The 16,773-nt window shown below is 40.7% G+C and overlaps 1 protein-coding gene across 1 annotated transcript in view; it reads left to right on the forward strand.

Annotated features, from left to right (window-relative positions):
- Positions 1 to 16,773, forward strand: part of ZNF710 (zinc finger protein 710) — a 188,247-nt gene that overhangs the window by 91,794 nt on the left and 79,680 nt on the right. The window contains exon 3 of the mRNA XM_089687625.1: positions 8,995 to 9,124. The gene's annotated coding sequence lies outside the window, so the exon portion shown is untranslated. The remainder of the gene's footprint in view (positions 1 to 8,994; positions 9,125 to 16,773) is intronic.

Consider the following 16,773-nt stretch of genomic DNA (forward strand, 5'->3'; position numbering starts at 1 on the left):
CCAAACTTGCGTTCAGGAGTAGATTTTATCAGCGTTCCAAACGCTTGTAAGCGCGGCTAACCACATTTAGAAGCGTTTAACTGTTCCATATCCAGATGCTGTCCAGAGCCTTTTTTTCATCAGAAATGCATGCAAAGCGTTTTCCATGTATTCAAATGGGCCTGGTACACCAGCGCAGTCAGTTGCAGGTTTCGCCTGAAGGAAAAAATGGTAGAACGTGCTGCATTATGCTCCTGATGGGATCCATAGTGAATACAACCAGAAAAGACAGGTCATCTCAACACATACTGCTCTCTCTGCTTCTGCTTTCTCTATTTCTCTCAAAATATCTGAAATAGTAAATTTTTTACTGTTTTTCAGTACATTCTGGGCATTTTGGAAGGTCTCCTGAGGTTATATTTAAAAAACGCTTCTAAACGCAAACGCGCATAAACACGTATTCAAACACATCTAAACAGACGTTCTTAACCTACGTTTCCCAGCAGTCAGTTTCCATTGTTCAGAAGTGTTTTCCAAACGTCCCGTGTGCATGAACCCTTAAACAGTTGTCACTGCGTGATTTCCTCATGGCAAATAGGTAAATCTGCTTAGTGGGGACACAGACAGCAAGACATTTAATTTATTACAGGTGTTTATATAGTGTTGACAAATTACATAGCACTTTACATATAGTGTACATTCACAATAGCGCCTGCCATCAATGAGCTTATAGAGCCCATTCACATGTGTGACACTTGTGCATTTTTTAGCCTGCTGCAACAAACCTACTCAGCATTTCAAAAGCGCATTAAAAAATAGTCACCTTTTGAAAATTCTTGCTTGCTGCATTTTCAGGGTGTTTTCCTAAAAACGCACCTTCCATTATAGTTAATGGTAGTGCACCAAAAATGCAACATGCATTTTTATTAGTGCATTTTTTGAGTCACGTCTGTTTTTGCCAGGTGACTAGGAGAAAAATGCATATAAAATGAACTATGTATTGCATTGGTTTTAACACAGTGTGTCAAAGCATCATACATATATGACATGCATTTTCTAATGCACAGATGTCAACAGGCCCTAAAGTCCCTATTTCAAACATATTAGGGCCAATTTAGACAGAAGCCAGTTAACCCACCAACATGTCTTTTGGAGTGAGGGAGGATAGCAGAGTACATGGAGGAAACCTGTATAAACACAGGAAGATGCAGGGGTCTGTTCCTTCCCTACGGTATCCAAAACTAAAAAAAAAAGGTTTTGGCTAGCTATACACTTTCATTTTTTAGTCTGAAATATGAATCGTCGGTGTTGCCCAGGAGCCACCAGTCACAAACCTCCACTACAGAATGACAGTTGCAGGATGAAGTCATGAAGATGAATATGATTGATGACTGTGGAGCAAATACAGGAAGATTCTACTACAGATTCTGTGATAGATGTGGTTAATGTGTGCATACGATAATATGCAAAATGTAAATGCTTTTCACTGAATACAATGGGTGCCGTCATGAGACTGTACTAATCACCATTTTTTTTTGCATGGAACTATTTTCAGCGTAGCAGAAAGCGTATCCGAAAGCAAGGCTTAACATTGAAAGGTCTTCTGTTCAAGGATTTTTATTGTTTTCACAGGGTTGCACTTACCAGTCCAGGACATGTACATAGGGCACAAGTGAGGTACACAGGCCAGTGACATAGCACACTTTAAAAGTAGCTGCTGTAGATAAAACAATACACGCAGATTTGGTGACTGGCATAATGGTGACTGGTGTGCACTTAAAGAAGTTCTCCAGTCACCTGTGTAAAAATTAAAAGTTATCAGCTACAAAAACTATAGCTGCTGACTTTAAACAGACACTTATCTATCCAAGTATCCATCACTATCATCACCAGAGCCGGTTTCTTTACTGATCTTTGGTCCCCGGTGTCAGCGTCTTAACTATGGGCAGTCAACTGTGACTGCTTGCGGCTACACAGCCAGCTGAAAGAGGCATGCCGCGCCTTGAGAATGATCCTGCAGTCTTTTGGGAACTTATGTGTCTCAGAGGACTGCGGACAGAGAGGAGAGGAGTTGTCAAAACCAGGTACCCAGGTACCCCCCCCCCCAAAAAAAACATGGCAAATATGACAGAGGAGAGGATGAGGGGGAGAAACAGTTGAACTTCCCCTTTTGGATGAAGTTCTGCTTTAATAAATGAAAGCAGAATTAAACTGATTAAAAAGAGGAAGAGAAGAGAGGGAGAAGTATAAGAGGGTGGGAGGGACTTGCTGGGAGGGGGAGGAGCATCATGGAAGATTAGGTGGTTGCTCAACTTCAGAGAAATTGAGATTGAGCGGCTGTTCACAGATCCAGAAGATGGTAATCAAAGTCTGAGGGCATGAATTGCAAGATCCATGGGATCCCATGTTTTATGGAAAGTACGCATGATGTCAGTAAGTTGGGCTGTCCGCTTATCATTTGTAAGCATCCAGTATATCTTAGACTTCACTGCTTCCAAGGATAAGGTGTTTGTTAGCCACGCTCTGGTTGTAATTTGTTTGGAGACCATGAGTATACAGGTCACAAGTCTAACTCAGCGTTTGGAGAGTTCATAGGTTTCAGATTAAGTAGTGCCATGCTTGGTGTTGATGGAATGTCCACCTCTAGAAGTATATGGAACATCTCATAGACCTGGGTCCATAGAGCCGGAACTATGGGACAGGTCCACCATCTGTGGGCAGAGGTGCCTGGTTCCGAGCAGCCCCGGAAGCAGGTCCCGGCATGACCAGCGGTATACCGTGCCACTCCAGTCAGAACTAAGTACCAACGATACAGTAAATTATAGTTCATTTTGACCATAAGTGTGTTCTGAGAGCAAGAGTTAGTGGTGGTTTGTTACAACTGTTGCGGATCAAGGGAAACGACAAGATCTGCCTCCCATTTCTGAATATAAACGTGGTGTGGGGGTGTGGAACTGGCATGGAATTGAGACCCAAGGAGATCAAACCTGGGGGGTGTGGATCATTAATGCAATGCCTTTCAAAGGGCGTCATGGATGTCTTTGCGATCAGAAAAGAGATTAGAAATTAAATTAAAATGCTTGACTTGCATGTAGTGAAATATCTTGCCATTGGGGAATTTTATAGTCCGAGTGGGAAAATGACTTGGAGCCATGCAAGGTCAGGAGGGAACTCATGTCAGTAAGTTTTAAATCTGTTCAAAGCCTAGTTGTCCTATGATGGCCAAGGCTTGTGCTGACACACCCCTTGCACCGCTCTTCACTGGGAAGATCAGTCCTATCAGTGTTTCTCTGCTAACACACACCCCTGCAGTCTCCACCTCAAGCTCTCTAAGCTCTCTGTATAGCTGAGAACAGGGGTTATGTGGTAACAGGAAAAAAGGAGGTATGGTAATTGGTAAGGTAATATATTTACTGGTCCAGTAATCTGTTTTTTAGGAATTTTTTTCTTAGTAATTAGTACATAAGTTGTGGTCATGTGCACTGTTCTATACACACTACAAATCCCATAGTCAATCCTGGGCATGAGCAAGAGGGTGTCTATGTACTTACATACAGTGGGACCATGGAGAACGAAGGTAGCCACCGTCTACCAGGAAATCAGATCACAGCAGGAAAAAAAGGAATTTTGTAGTGGCAGAGAGCAATAGAAAGTACTATGGTGATAGCCATGATCTTCAGGTCCTCACCAAGTGGCTTTCCATCTACACATTGACCACAGGGGATCACTCATTCAGCCTTGTCACCATTTACAGATACTTCTTCCACTTAATGCAAGGCATTCTCTGATTGGACGGGCAGCAACACAATCTCCACCTTGTCCAATCAGAGAATGCCTTGTATTCATTGAAAAACATTCAGGGTATTCTGTGAATGGCAGTGCTGCAGATCGAGCACCCCCTGTGGTCAGTGTGCAGAGGGGAAGTCGCTCACACAGGACCCAGAAGATCACCGCTATCGCTGCTATAGAAGCTGCCAGCTTCTGCAGCAGCTCGTCATGTATGAGATATACTGTATATACAATCTACCAAGATGGACCTATGTAAGTTATCAATAAAGATCACACCTGGAGTTCAACTTTAAGGTGTGTTAGTGCCTTTTACACTGGTAATAAACAAATACCCTTGATAAGCAGACTAGAGCTAGGTGCTAGGAAATTTAAAGGAAGAGACCAATGATATGGGGTTATCGGACATAGTCCAAAGACTGCTCAAAGTTTGCGCTGTGAAGCTGCATCCAATATGGTCTTTTTTTTTCTATGTAAACCTGTTTGTGTACATGCTTTGTGTTTTTTGTGTAGCTGTCATCTTAAGAAATGCAAGACTTAAGACACAAGATTGCAGTCTGAAGGAACGTACAATTTTGAGTTGAGCGTTCGTTTGTCATTCATAGGAAAGATCTTTTGTAGACTAATGTCACCAGAAAAATGGAACTGTAGAGCTGGAGGGTTTCATCAGCACAATGTCTTTGCTCAGATCTGTTTATCCATCGTTAGATAATTGAGCAACCAGACACAATACGCATGTGCCTTTCCTATCCTGAAAGCAGCAGTTTGATATTATCTGGCACTCCATTTTAATGTATCTTCTTTTTTTTTTCTTTTTTTTTAGAAGATAAAGTATTTACAGATTGAGGAATGATCTTTCAAAATTATTGAGCACTTCTCGGTCTGTATGGTTAACCGAAATGTGAACACATGCTACTTACAAAGATTATTATTTATATTACTGGTCCCCTGGTAGTATGTAAATAGGCAATGCGCTGATATCCTCACAATATTTTAGTTTTGGGAGGATGTGGATTTTTTAGCTAAAATTCAAAAGACGAATGGCTGACTGCACTAGATATATCATGATTCGTGGTCTGTGTTATAAATTCTCAAACCTGCCACAAGTCTGCCCAACAGTGCATGCTTTGTGTATTTTCTCCCTGGAACACAGGTGGGGTCCTCGCTGTATAATGGTTGTAATGGAACCGGACCCCGACTGCACTAGGGTATTTCCGTTATTCTCCCGCTTCCCTGTCCGAAAACGGATCCACGGACACCACCGCTGGCCATACAAGACAAGACAGCACCAGACTTGAAAGGAAACAAGGAGATAGACTGCTTTATTTTAACATGGATACAAGATATATACACAGGGCGGGGAAATACACACTCAGTAACAGGAAACACATCAGCAGGCAGTCCCATTAGGGGGAAGGGCTGCCGGAAACCCCCCCACCAAGCCAATGTGCAAACACATACATCCCATAATAGTTTGCTCCCAAGCCAGGCACACAATAGAACAATGGGATGCAGCAGCATGGCAGTGAACAATGAACAACCCCCACCTATACATGTCTACACAATAGCAGGACATTCCACCCTGTACCCCTAACAGGCACAGGGTGACTTACACATAAGAGGGATGGGGAGCTGAGACAGGGGTCTTCCCACCTCTCTAAAGGGGGCTGTGTTCCATGGGCCCCCACCCAAAGTGACTCCCGTCACAATGGTCTCTATAAAAATTATATTAAAGTGGTTGTAAACCTCCTGAAATGAAAAATGAACAAAGCATATCCCTCCATAGTGTGTACTAGCTACAATCCAAAGCACAGAATATGATTTCTGTCTGCTCTCTTTGCTATCTGCATGAGCCACTTCTGACAGGTTACGCAGACACAAAAGAATCTCAGCAGACCCCCACTCTTCCCAGCGCACAAAAGTTGTTTGGCAGCCTCAGCTATGCATATTTCTTTCACAAAATGTATATTAACGTTTTCAATGGTTTTAACAGTACAAAATACCAATGCAAAAATTTCCAGTATAAGCAAGAGAGCAATAGAAAGCATACAAAAGGCCCATAGACCACAAGAGCTAATCAAGAGTCACCTAGCATAACAAGAAACAGAGTGAATAATAATGGGCTGGGGGGGGACTAGGGAACAGCCCTACTGCATGGGGTCTGCCCCACCTGTTGAAGATATACTGTACAATCCACAACCCTTAAGTGGGGGGGGGGGGGCCTTGACATTAGCTGGCAGGCTAGCAAACAAAAGGACAAACAGAGTCCAGCAGTAGCAGGAAAGAAGAGAAGAAAGAGGGCAGGATGAGAAGAAGGAGGGGGGGGGGGGGTCATGCAATATACATCCATCTATCCATGGCTGGAAGCAGCTTAGTGGTGCGCTTGAGAGCAAGGTTCAGTCCAGGTTCAAATTGTCATTGTAGGTAGCCCAAGATCCCCATGCTTTAAGGAATTTTGCGTGGGTGTCATTCAAGATGGAGGTGCGTTTTGTGCACCATAGTCCCCATCAGGCATTGCATAACTTCCACTAGGTTAAGAAATGGTTGTCTCCAGACCTCAGGGGGTGTTTGTCCTTTTCTTCCACTCAGTTCTCAGATTACACTCAGCTCTCTGCTCTATACTGTGCAGTGTGTGACATCCAATCCCCACTCACTTTGATCTGTATATTTTGAATGGCTGTAGAGGAGAGTGCTGTGGATAAACACTGAGAACTTATGTAGGAGAATTTGTTTCATCTGTATATCACTAGTCACTTTGGTGAGTATGCAGTATGTAAGGGTTTACAACCACTTTAAAATGTATATATTGGCAAGCACAGTGGGTTAATGGGTTGGCGTTCTTGCCTTGCAGCACAAGCTCGGACGTGAGCAACCTAAGAGGCAGTTTAGTCAGGTCAGTGACTTCCCTTTTTTTCACTGAAGCTAAACAAAATAGATTGGTCACAATCCTGTCCCCAACAACTGATCTATTACAGAACTAATACATTACAGCTAAAGGACTGAGAAACCAAAATACAGAGAAGATCAAGTTGCTCCTATAAATATTTACACGCTGTATATGTGTGTACATTAGTCATTTGTCTTTATTTGTAGTGGGGGTTTTCTTTTCATACCTAGCCTGCACAATATATCCTCATGTGTAAAATCGCCATGCAATACTGTATCCTGTTCATTTTGTATGTATGCCTATGAAACGTTTCAAAAAATTTCAAAATACACATTTTAAGTAAGGCCTTGTATGCACGTACATCACGTGCATATTATCCTAGTATCCAGGATTTATTTATTTCAGGTACTTATATAGCGCCATCAATTTACACAGCGCTTTACACATATATTGTACATTCACATCAGTCCCTAACCTTTACAATCTAAGGTCCCTAACTCATGTTTATTCATACACATACTAGGGCCATTTTAAACAGGAGCCAGTTAACCTACCAGCATGTCTTTGGAGTGTGGGAGGAAACCAGAGTACCCGGAGGAAACCCACACAGGCACAGGGAGAACATGAAAACTCCAGGCAGGTAGTGCTGTGATTGGGATTCAAACCAATGACATTAGTGCTGCTAGGCGGAAGTGCCAACCACTCAGCCACTGTGCTAAGTGTGATAATATATAAACACTTCCCCACTGTGATAATGTATAAACACTTTGCCACTGTGATAATATATAAACACTTCCCCACTGTGATAATGTATAAACACTTTGCCACTGTGATAATATATAAACACTTCCCCACTGTGATAATGTATAAACACTTTGCCACTGTGATAATATATAAACACTTTGCCACTGTGATAATATATAAACACTTCCCCACTGTGATAATATATAAACACTTCGCCACTGTGATAATATATAAACACTTCGCCACTGTGATAATGTATAAACACTTCGCCACTGTGATAATATATAAACACTTCGCCACTGTGATAATATATAAACACTTCGCCACTGTGATAATGTGATAATATATAAACACTTTGCCACTGTGATAATATATAAACACTTCCCCACTGTGATAATATATAAACACTTCGCCACTGTGATAATATATAAACACTTCGCCACTGTGATAATGTATAAACACTTCGCCACTGTGATAATATATAAACACTTCGCCACTGTGATAATATATAAACACTTCGCCACTGTGATAATATATAAACACTTCGCCACTGTGATAATGTATAAACACTTCGCCACTGTGATAATGTATAAACACTTCGCCACTGTGATAATGTATAAACACTTCGCCACTGTGATAATGTATAAACACTTCGCCACTGTGATAATATATAAACACTTCGCCACTGTGATAATGTATAAACACTTCGCCACTGTGATAATGTATAAACACTTCGCCACTGTGATAATGTATAAACACTTCGCCACTGTGATAATGTATAAACACTTCGCCACTGTGATAATGTATAAACACTTTGCCACTACAATAATATATAATCACTTCCCCACTGCGATAATATATAAACACTTCGCCACTGTGATAATATATAAACACTTCGCCACTGTGATAATATATAAACACTTCGCAACTGTGATAATATATAAACACTTCGCCACTGTGATAATATATAAACACTTCACCACTGTGATAATATATAAACACTTCGCCACTGTGATAACGTATAAACAAGTTCTGTTTTAGAGTGTAACAAGTCAAAGAGAAGCACAGGCTTTTAGAAATCTTGCAAATAAAGTTCACTGCAGAGGGATACCATTGATGTGACATTGGAGTTCATTTAAATGTATTATGCTGCATCCAGTGTTTTCTGAGATACAAATGAACACTTTTTTTCCATGTTTTCCTTTTGTGCTTTTATTGTGGAATTTGTGTCGTATCATATGGCAAGCTGTGAAAAGTACAACTTGGTTTTCAGTAAATCTATCTTATTAAAATCAGTGATTTCCTCGCATTCATCCATTACCATATCCAGGGCACCTCTACCATCCTATGTGTATTTTGGTTCTCTCGCTAGATTAACAGAAATAGTGCCATGAGTGCCTACAGATGACATTCTCTTCAGTGCTGCTCACTGCAATGCAAAGCTGACCTCATTTGTGCTTTTGTCTGTTTAAAAAGCTGTTTTTGTTACAAGCATCAGGAACAATCTGTATTGAACTTTTAAAGTTGTTTCATATGATGTATAGACCTTACCATGTTTGTTCAGCTTGACAGTTTGCACATTGTATTTATATTTATAGGCACCTGCAACCTTTTGCTGGAACCAGTTGTCCTGGTCTGAGAAAAGACTAACCGGCCTGAGCAGAAGCATCCTACATTAGAATTAACATCAGGAACATCGTTCTCTGGAGGAAAATATCCCTTCTAAAGGTCAGATATGTATACTAAGATTTCAAGTTGGGACTTTCATTATATATATATATATATATATATATATATATATATATATATTCTTAGATTGTAAGTTCCAAGGAGTAAGGCCCTCCTAACCCTCTCTTGTATTGAACTGTATTGTTGCTGTACTGTCTCCTGTTATTTTGTAAAGCGCTGAGCAAACTGTTGGTGCTATATAAATCCTTTATTTCTTTATCATTTATTTATTTTAAAATTTCACTAACAACTTTTTTTTTTTTTTTTTTTTACAAACTTGTTTCTACGTTAAATGATTATCCCATTAAGATGACTCCTAATGAATAAATCTGTCCTAATTCACATAGCACTCACCCACTGCCATTGATGGCATAGTCCTTTTGTCACTCAGCCATCTGAACCTAGTCATTGTGGATTATTAAAAAGTTGAGATGGAAGGTTCTTTGCAGCTCAGAACAATAAAAGAGCCCCAGACCCTTCTCATGTAAAGTCATTGGTGTAATTAAAGCCATCACAGGCCACTGAGTATCTTAACCCCTTGGCACTGCTGCCTCCGGTCCCTTTAAGGGGTTTGGGATGCCAGGAGGTGGGGCGAGGTTTAGGGTCATGTGACCACTGTGATTGGCTGTAGTAATAAATCTCAACTGCAAGTAGCAATCAGGACCTTTCCACAAGGCACCAGTAAACGTGCTGGGAGTGCGCAGGGCGAACGCTCACAACCCTTGTTTGCATTGGGTACGCAAATTTGCGGCCTCTCAACGTCAAAGCCTAGCTGCCGAGAGGACACATAATTGTGTACTGTTGGCTCCAAGGAGTTTTTTCATTTTGGATTGAGTGAGGGTTATAACCCCTGTCAGATTTTTTTTGTTCCATTTATTTTTACATCCTGTCTCACAGCCAAACAGGAAGTGAGAAGAAATCCCTACAATTTAAGGGAATTCCTTGGGGACCCCTTTGTCAGCAGAACTGGTGTCCCCATTGGAACATTTCCCCTTTTACTTTTCTGGGGACAACTCAAAATTTGTGATTTTTCTTTTACTTTCACATTCAATGATAATGGTAAACAGGAGAAATAGGGAGGATGAGTCTTCTTAATGGGTACACAGAGCAGTAAAAACCTGACAGGGGTTCTAATTCATCTCCACTCCAAAAAAGTTTAGTTATACTTTAAAGGATGTCTTGGTGAATTGGGAGAAATGCTTTTTATTTACTGCAATAATGTAAAATGTGGGAATATTGTGCCAAGTAATACATGAGTTAACGCACTTGTATGCTTAAAGTGGAATTTTAGGCTGCAACGTGAAAATGGGTGGACAGGCAGGATTTGTAATGCAGAAGAGACATACTTTGTCACTTTGTTTGTTCTGCATTTAAGCTACTTAACTGCCTGTTCGGCAAAGTGCAGCCAACTGCACTGATTCGACAGTGCCGAATCTGACGGAACTCCTGCTCATAGGTGGAAATTACGTCATCGCAGCCTGGCCAATGACAGCAGCCGGAGATCAAAACTTGGAAGCCAGCCGCCCAAAATTGTCAGCGGCTGGCGGTGAGTTGTGGAGACGGCACATTGCTCAAGGAGAGTATAGTTCCATTTTAAGCTTGGTGAGCCACCACAAATAGTATGTTTCTAATGGGATAAACTGCCAGGGTTGCTTAAAACTGAAAGTTATTGTTTATGCCTCTTAACCAATTCCAGTCCGGACACTTTTACCCCCTTCCTGACCAGGGCAATTTTCAGCTTTCAGCGCTATCGCACTTTGAATGACAATTGCGCAGTCATGCAACACTGTACCCAAATTAATTTTTTACCATTTTTTTGAGACAGATAAAGCTTTATTTTGGTGGTATTTATTCACCGCTGGGATTTTTATTTTTTTTGCTATGTAAATGAAAAAGTCCAAAAATTTTGAACAAAAGTGTTTTTTTTATAAAATTTTGCAAATAAATAATATTTCATCATAAATCTTGGCCAAAATTTATTCCGTCATCTTTTTCGTAAAAAAAAACAAAAACAAATTAGTTTATAACCAAAAATTATAATTTTTAAACATTTTTTTTTACATTTTTATTTTATTTTTTTATATTATTATTTTTTATTTTTTTTATTTTTTTTACATACTGTCACCCTAGCAGTACAGTGTCACCATGGTGACACTGTACTACTTGTGGGGGGTGATGAAGATTTTTTTTTTTACACTGATTGCTTTTACACCCATATAGGATGTAAAAGCAATCATTTCTCTTTCTCTCTGTGTGCATTCCTGCACTCATTGAGAAGTACTGAGTGAGCTGTGATTGGTCACAGCTTGTCACATGGTACAAGGCTGTTGTGAATAGCCTTGTACAATGTGACCTCTGTGATCATTCACAGATTTCACACGTAGTAAGCAATGATGTCACAAGTGACATCTTGCTTACTACTTTGCATGTGATCACTGATTGGCCAATCAGTGATCACATGATCGGGACCTCGTACAGAGGTCCCGTCCGACGATCGGTGTTTCACTGTGTCCAGAGGACACAGCGGGCACCGGATCGTGGTGCTGCACGCTCCCAGGGAGCGCACACAAGCATGGTGTGGGGAGGCCATTTATAAACGGCCACCCGACCCTGCACTGCCACCCTCCGGCCGTTTATATGCAACGGCCGGTCGGGAAGTGGTTAAATACTTTTTAGAGCTCTTCACTCTGTTGCATTGTGGTAACGCACTGCTGTGCTATTAATTTAGAATATCCCCCCAATGAACCTTGACAACACATTTGTGTTTCGGTGCCATGTGCCATCATGGCGGAGTTGATGAAGTAGGGATGCAGACTGTCCAACATCTATAGAAGGCTACAAAATGTTTACGGAGATGAAATCGTTGACAAGAGCAATGTGCACAGATGGATGAAGAAGTTTAGGGTTTCATCACCACAAACATTTTGTAGCCTTCTGTGTATATTGGACAGTCTGCAACCCTCCTTCAATAAGCATTCAATGACAGCATGTTACTTCTGCTTGGAGCCCATTATTTGCCGGCAATGAAAAAGTTACTATAGAGAAAGAATTACTCCACCAACATGTGAAATTTGAGCAACCTATGTAAGTTAATAAAGTTATGCCCACAATTGCATTTCTTTCAGTACAGCCCTCGTATAATTTTTTTAAACGACCTTTGATTCATGAAACGCTTGTGAAGTATTCTGTGTTGTTCTGTGTAATGGGAAACAATTCAGTAATTCTTTCAACATTCCTGTGATCTAAAGTTTCCTTTTCATATTCCCACACGTGCCCTTTACCAAATAGTTATTCCTCCAGGGAAACTCTGTTCCACAAATAACAGTCCAGGTATTCCACAGTCCCTCTGATACCATAAGAGAGGGCCAGCAGTATGTTATTATTAATAGTGGGGAAGATTTGCATGTTGGAAAGAACCAAAATCTCACCCAATCTCCCACTAAAAATGTAACAAGTCTTATATCAGTACTAGAAGAGTAGTGCAGTGCAGGCAAGGAGCTGTCATGGAGACTGTTCACTTAGTAAAAAGTGTATGTGCACTTTACAAAAAACATGTTCACCAAGTTTACTGAAGTGTGTTTACTTCAATCATCCAATTACTTGCAAGCAAAAATCCTTTTTATTGTTCACTTTGCACATGGATGAGTATTGAAAGTGAACATAGCATCACCTTATCTGCTGAGTTAACATGTATGTCCACCCCAAACATTTTAAGTTTTGGATAGATTGAGGATGAGTTATACCCCCTGGCAGATTTTACTGCTGTCCAAGACTCCGTTGGATAGATTTTGCCACCCTTCCTTATCTGCTGACAACAGTTTTACCAAATAGGAAGTTATGGAAACTCTCCAAACACAGAAATAAAATGGTTTTCTTTTTTTAGTAGCATAGGGAAAGGCTGTTCGCTTTTATTGGCGTCTATGTATCTGTTGCAGATTTTCCCTCACTTCCTGTTGCGTGGATAATTGTTTCACCAGACAGAAAGTGAAGGAAAATCTGCAACAGATACACAGAGAGCATACTGGACACTCCATCCTAAATGCAGGTTTAGCTCTACCCTACCACACAGCAGCATTGATTACTAATCAGCTGAGTTGCCAACCGCGTCATAACCACCAATGACTCCTCCCAAGCCACATTCAGCTACTGGCCAGGAGATTCCTGTCATTGTCCAAATATGGCTATTTTGACATTGGGGTAAAGACTTCAGCCAGAATCCCCCCCACCCCATTGATTACATTCAGCTGTTGGCCAGGGAATCTCGTGGATAGCAGCTGAATGGGGCTGGAGATGAAGCTCTGGTTGCTATGATGCTGGCAGCTTCTGGGTTCATAGCAACCAGGAAGTATTCTGTGGGAAGCTGTTACATTCCAATCTGCTTCCTAGCACAGACCTACCCCACTCTAAGCACTGGCATTCCTCTGTAAACCTACCTGGATTTGGTCTTAACAACCTTCACTTTCCTAAACTGCAAACTTGTGGTAATTCTTTTTGAAGTGGTGGAAATAACTACCTGGAAATGTTGCATGTGTAGAAACTAGTAGAAAAGCTGTCACAAGGTTTTCCTGGACTAGATACAGGCCGTTTTTGGACCCTACTGCCAGAAAAGTGTCATAAATGCATTATCAAGTTTCCCCCGTGTATGTAAAATGTAATTACATAAAAAAATATATCCAAATCCTGTGTCATGCTAAGTTTTTTTTATAAACGTTTCACACAACTTTCACCCAAAATTAACACATTTTTTCAGTTGGATATAGGTGGGAAAATGTGTACATCCTGGATGAAAGCTGTGTAATCTGGTATGAAAAAAATTATTAGTAGAACCCTGTGTGTTGAATCTCATTAATTCTACAATTATGTTACTATTCTATATTCATCTTTTTGCATACTTTTGTCGACTTAGCAGATATATGCAGTAAATGTTCCAGAATATACTTGAGTAAGAACAGCTTGGTTAGCAAAGTATACATTTCCTGACATACACCTCAGACTCCCAATGGATACTGATGAGTTTAGTTCATTATGAAAATTATTTTATCTATAATAGAGGCTTTCCTACACATTGGGTGAATGGGATTTTACATTTGAAATTTGAATTTCTTTTTAGTTGTAATTGTACAATATTTAATGCTGAATTACAGGAACAGGTGCATCTGATATTTGCCATTAGAGTGATTCCTGTGTGGTTTTGTGGCAATAGTCTATAATTTTTGGTCATTTTCTCTGGAGCTCCCATTTTGTGCCCAATTCTACTGCTTCTTTTCATTTTTTTTCTTATTTTAGTTATCTTTATAGTCTTAACATATTTCAGCATGTAGCAGAGTACATGGAAACTGCAGTGTCATCTACTTGCCCGAAAACTACTGGTAGTCATGAGGTTAACATTTCAAAAATTGAGGACCCCGAATTTGGTGCTAATTAAAATGTTATAAATATATATATATATATATATATATATATATGTGTATATATATATAAAATTATTTTTAATATATATATTTTTTTCATTTCCTTTGTAAAGGACATTCTTCCGACTTTAAAATGATTCTAAGGGTACTTTTTGAAGATAACAAACATGTTACACTTACCTGCTCTGTGCAATGGTTTTGTATGGAGCAGCCTTGACCCTCCTCTTCTGGGGTTCCCCACTAGCAATCCTGCCAACCCCCCCCCCCAAGTGCCCTCATAGAAAGCCACTTGCTACAGGGGCACTCATGTGGGCTATAGCCTGCTCTGTGTGTGTTCATTAACACCCACAGCATGGCTTGGCCCTACCCCGACTCTCTCCTCACAGGCTGTGATTGACAGCAGCAGGAGCCAGTGGGCTGCTCCTGCCTTCATGGCCAGCTCTCGGCAAAAGCGCTGGATCGACCCCAAGATAAGGTAAGTATTTTTGGGGGCTGCGGGGGAGCAGAACACAAAGTGTATTATGGTAAAACACCTTCTGCCTTTAGAAATACTGAGATAGATGCCATGCAATTCCCCATATGTAATAAGATGACATCTATGACATTCGAATAAGGATGCCCACCTTGAAAAAAGTAGGCAGTGCCCCTGATTTTAACCATGGCCTATGACTATCTGGCTCTTTCTGATGAGCAGGAGGCTGATATAATCATATCATCAAGCAGTCCCAGTCTCTAAAGAGTAATTTTCCAAGTATGGAGAAAGGTAAAAGATGGGCGAAGAGATCCTTGGTTCCCAGTGCTTAGGTGAGTTGCACACGTAGGGGCAGATATCACCTCCCCTTCTCATTTTTTGGGAGATATTGATAAATTGGCAAATATCAGTGTATAAAAATAAGATGCCCTTAAAGTAGTCTATGGGCTAGATTGAGTAAAACTGAAGCATGCAAAATCTGGTGCAGCTTTGCATAAAAACAATCAGCTTTTAGGATTTATTGTCAAAGCTTAAAGGAGAAGTACGGCCAAAGCTCTTTCAGCTCTACTTCTGAGGATCTAAGCACTGTCAGCTGGCATCATTCAGCGCCACAATGACCAGCTGAGAACTGAGCGATCAGCGGTCTCTGATCCCTCAGTTCTTGGTCATGGAGCTAGCTGGGGGACATATGCAGCACTGGACCATTGCCGCTTGTACCTAGGCAAGTATGTAGGATTGTTTTTTTTAAATCCTGAACTTCTCCTATTTGAACAAGCTGAACTGAAAAGCTGACTGGCTACCATACAGAGCTGCACCAGATTCTGAGTGCAGCAGTTTTAGTAAATCCTCCTTTTGTATATTATCATCTAAGGCCAGCTGACTACCAGTTTGCCTGACAACCATCTTTTACAAAGGAAGATTACCAAATGTTTTTTTTTCTGTATGGCTGGTAGAACTGTCCAAATCTGTGATTCTGAGTGACACTCAACATGGACATTGTAAGTTCTCCATTTGTTTCCATTGGTTCCTCATGGTCTATAGTATAATATCCTATCACAAATGTAAGGAATACAGTATACTGGTTAATTGGTGTCCCCCCTGAATTGGCCCCAGAGTGTGTGATATGGTCTTAGATTGGAAACATTTCTATTGGTGGGAACAAATGTGAACAGCTGCATTTTTTTTGCATGTTGGTACTGCTTCTGTTTTTAGTGTTTTCAGTGTCCCAGGTTGTCCTGACTCCCTGTTTCCATCTATTCCTTTCCAGCAGCCCTCCCCACCTATCTCTGCCTGGTGCTCTCGCACTTCTCTCTTTCCTTCCCTCTCTTTTGTCTTGTTTGTGAGCTTCGTTATGCCCTCCCTTTCCACTTCTCCACCAACCTCCCCTGTCTCTCCTGTTTTTTTCTCTTTTATCATTTCCCTCGTTCTCTCCCCAGGCCCCCTCCTTCCTATCACAGAATACCTCTCCACTTGGACATCTACACATGTGCCCTCTACCCTTTCTCTAGGAACTAGCATTCTTTTGATATTTCTTTTTGGGCTTTTACATTTCCTTTTATACAAAATGTGGAAAATGTCTGCATTATATTAGTGTTGTTGATGAATATGTGTAGTTTTTAAAGAGACCGATCAGTCCTTCGCAGGTTATTTCCACTGAAAATATCCTGTTTCCCACATTGATATGGTGGTGTTTCTCTTTCATTTATACAATGTGCAATCACCAGAGTCTGTCATTATTGTATGCTGTGTGTCAGGCTGAAATAGAG

The sequence above is a fragment of the Staurois parvus genome, unplaced genomic scaffold (assembly GCF_062004578.1).
Source record: "Staurois parvus isolate SC_StPar_1 unplaced genomic scaffold, SC_StPar_1.0 ptg000432l, whole genome shotgun sequence".
Classification (NCBI taxonomy): Eukaryota; Metazoa; Chordata; class Amphibia; order Anura; family Ranidae; genus Staurois; species Staurois parvus.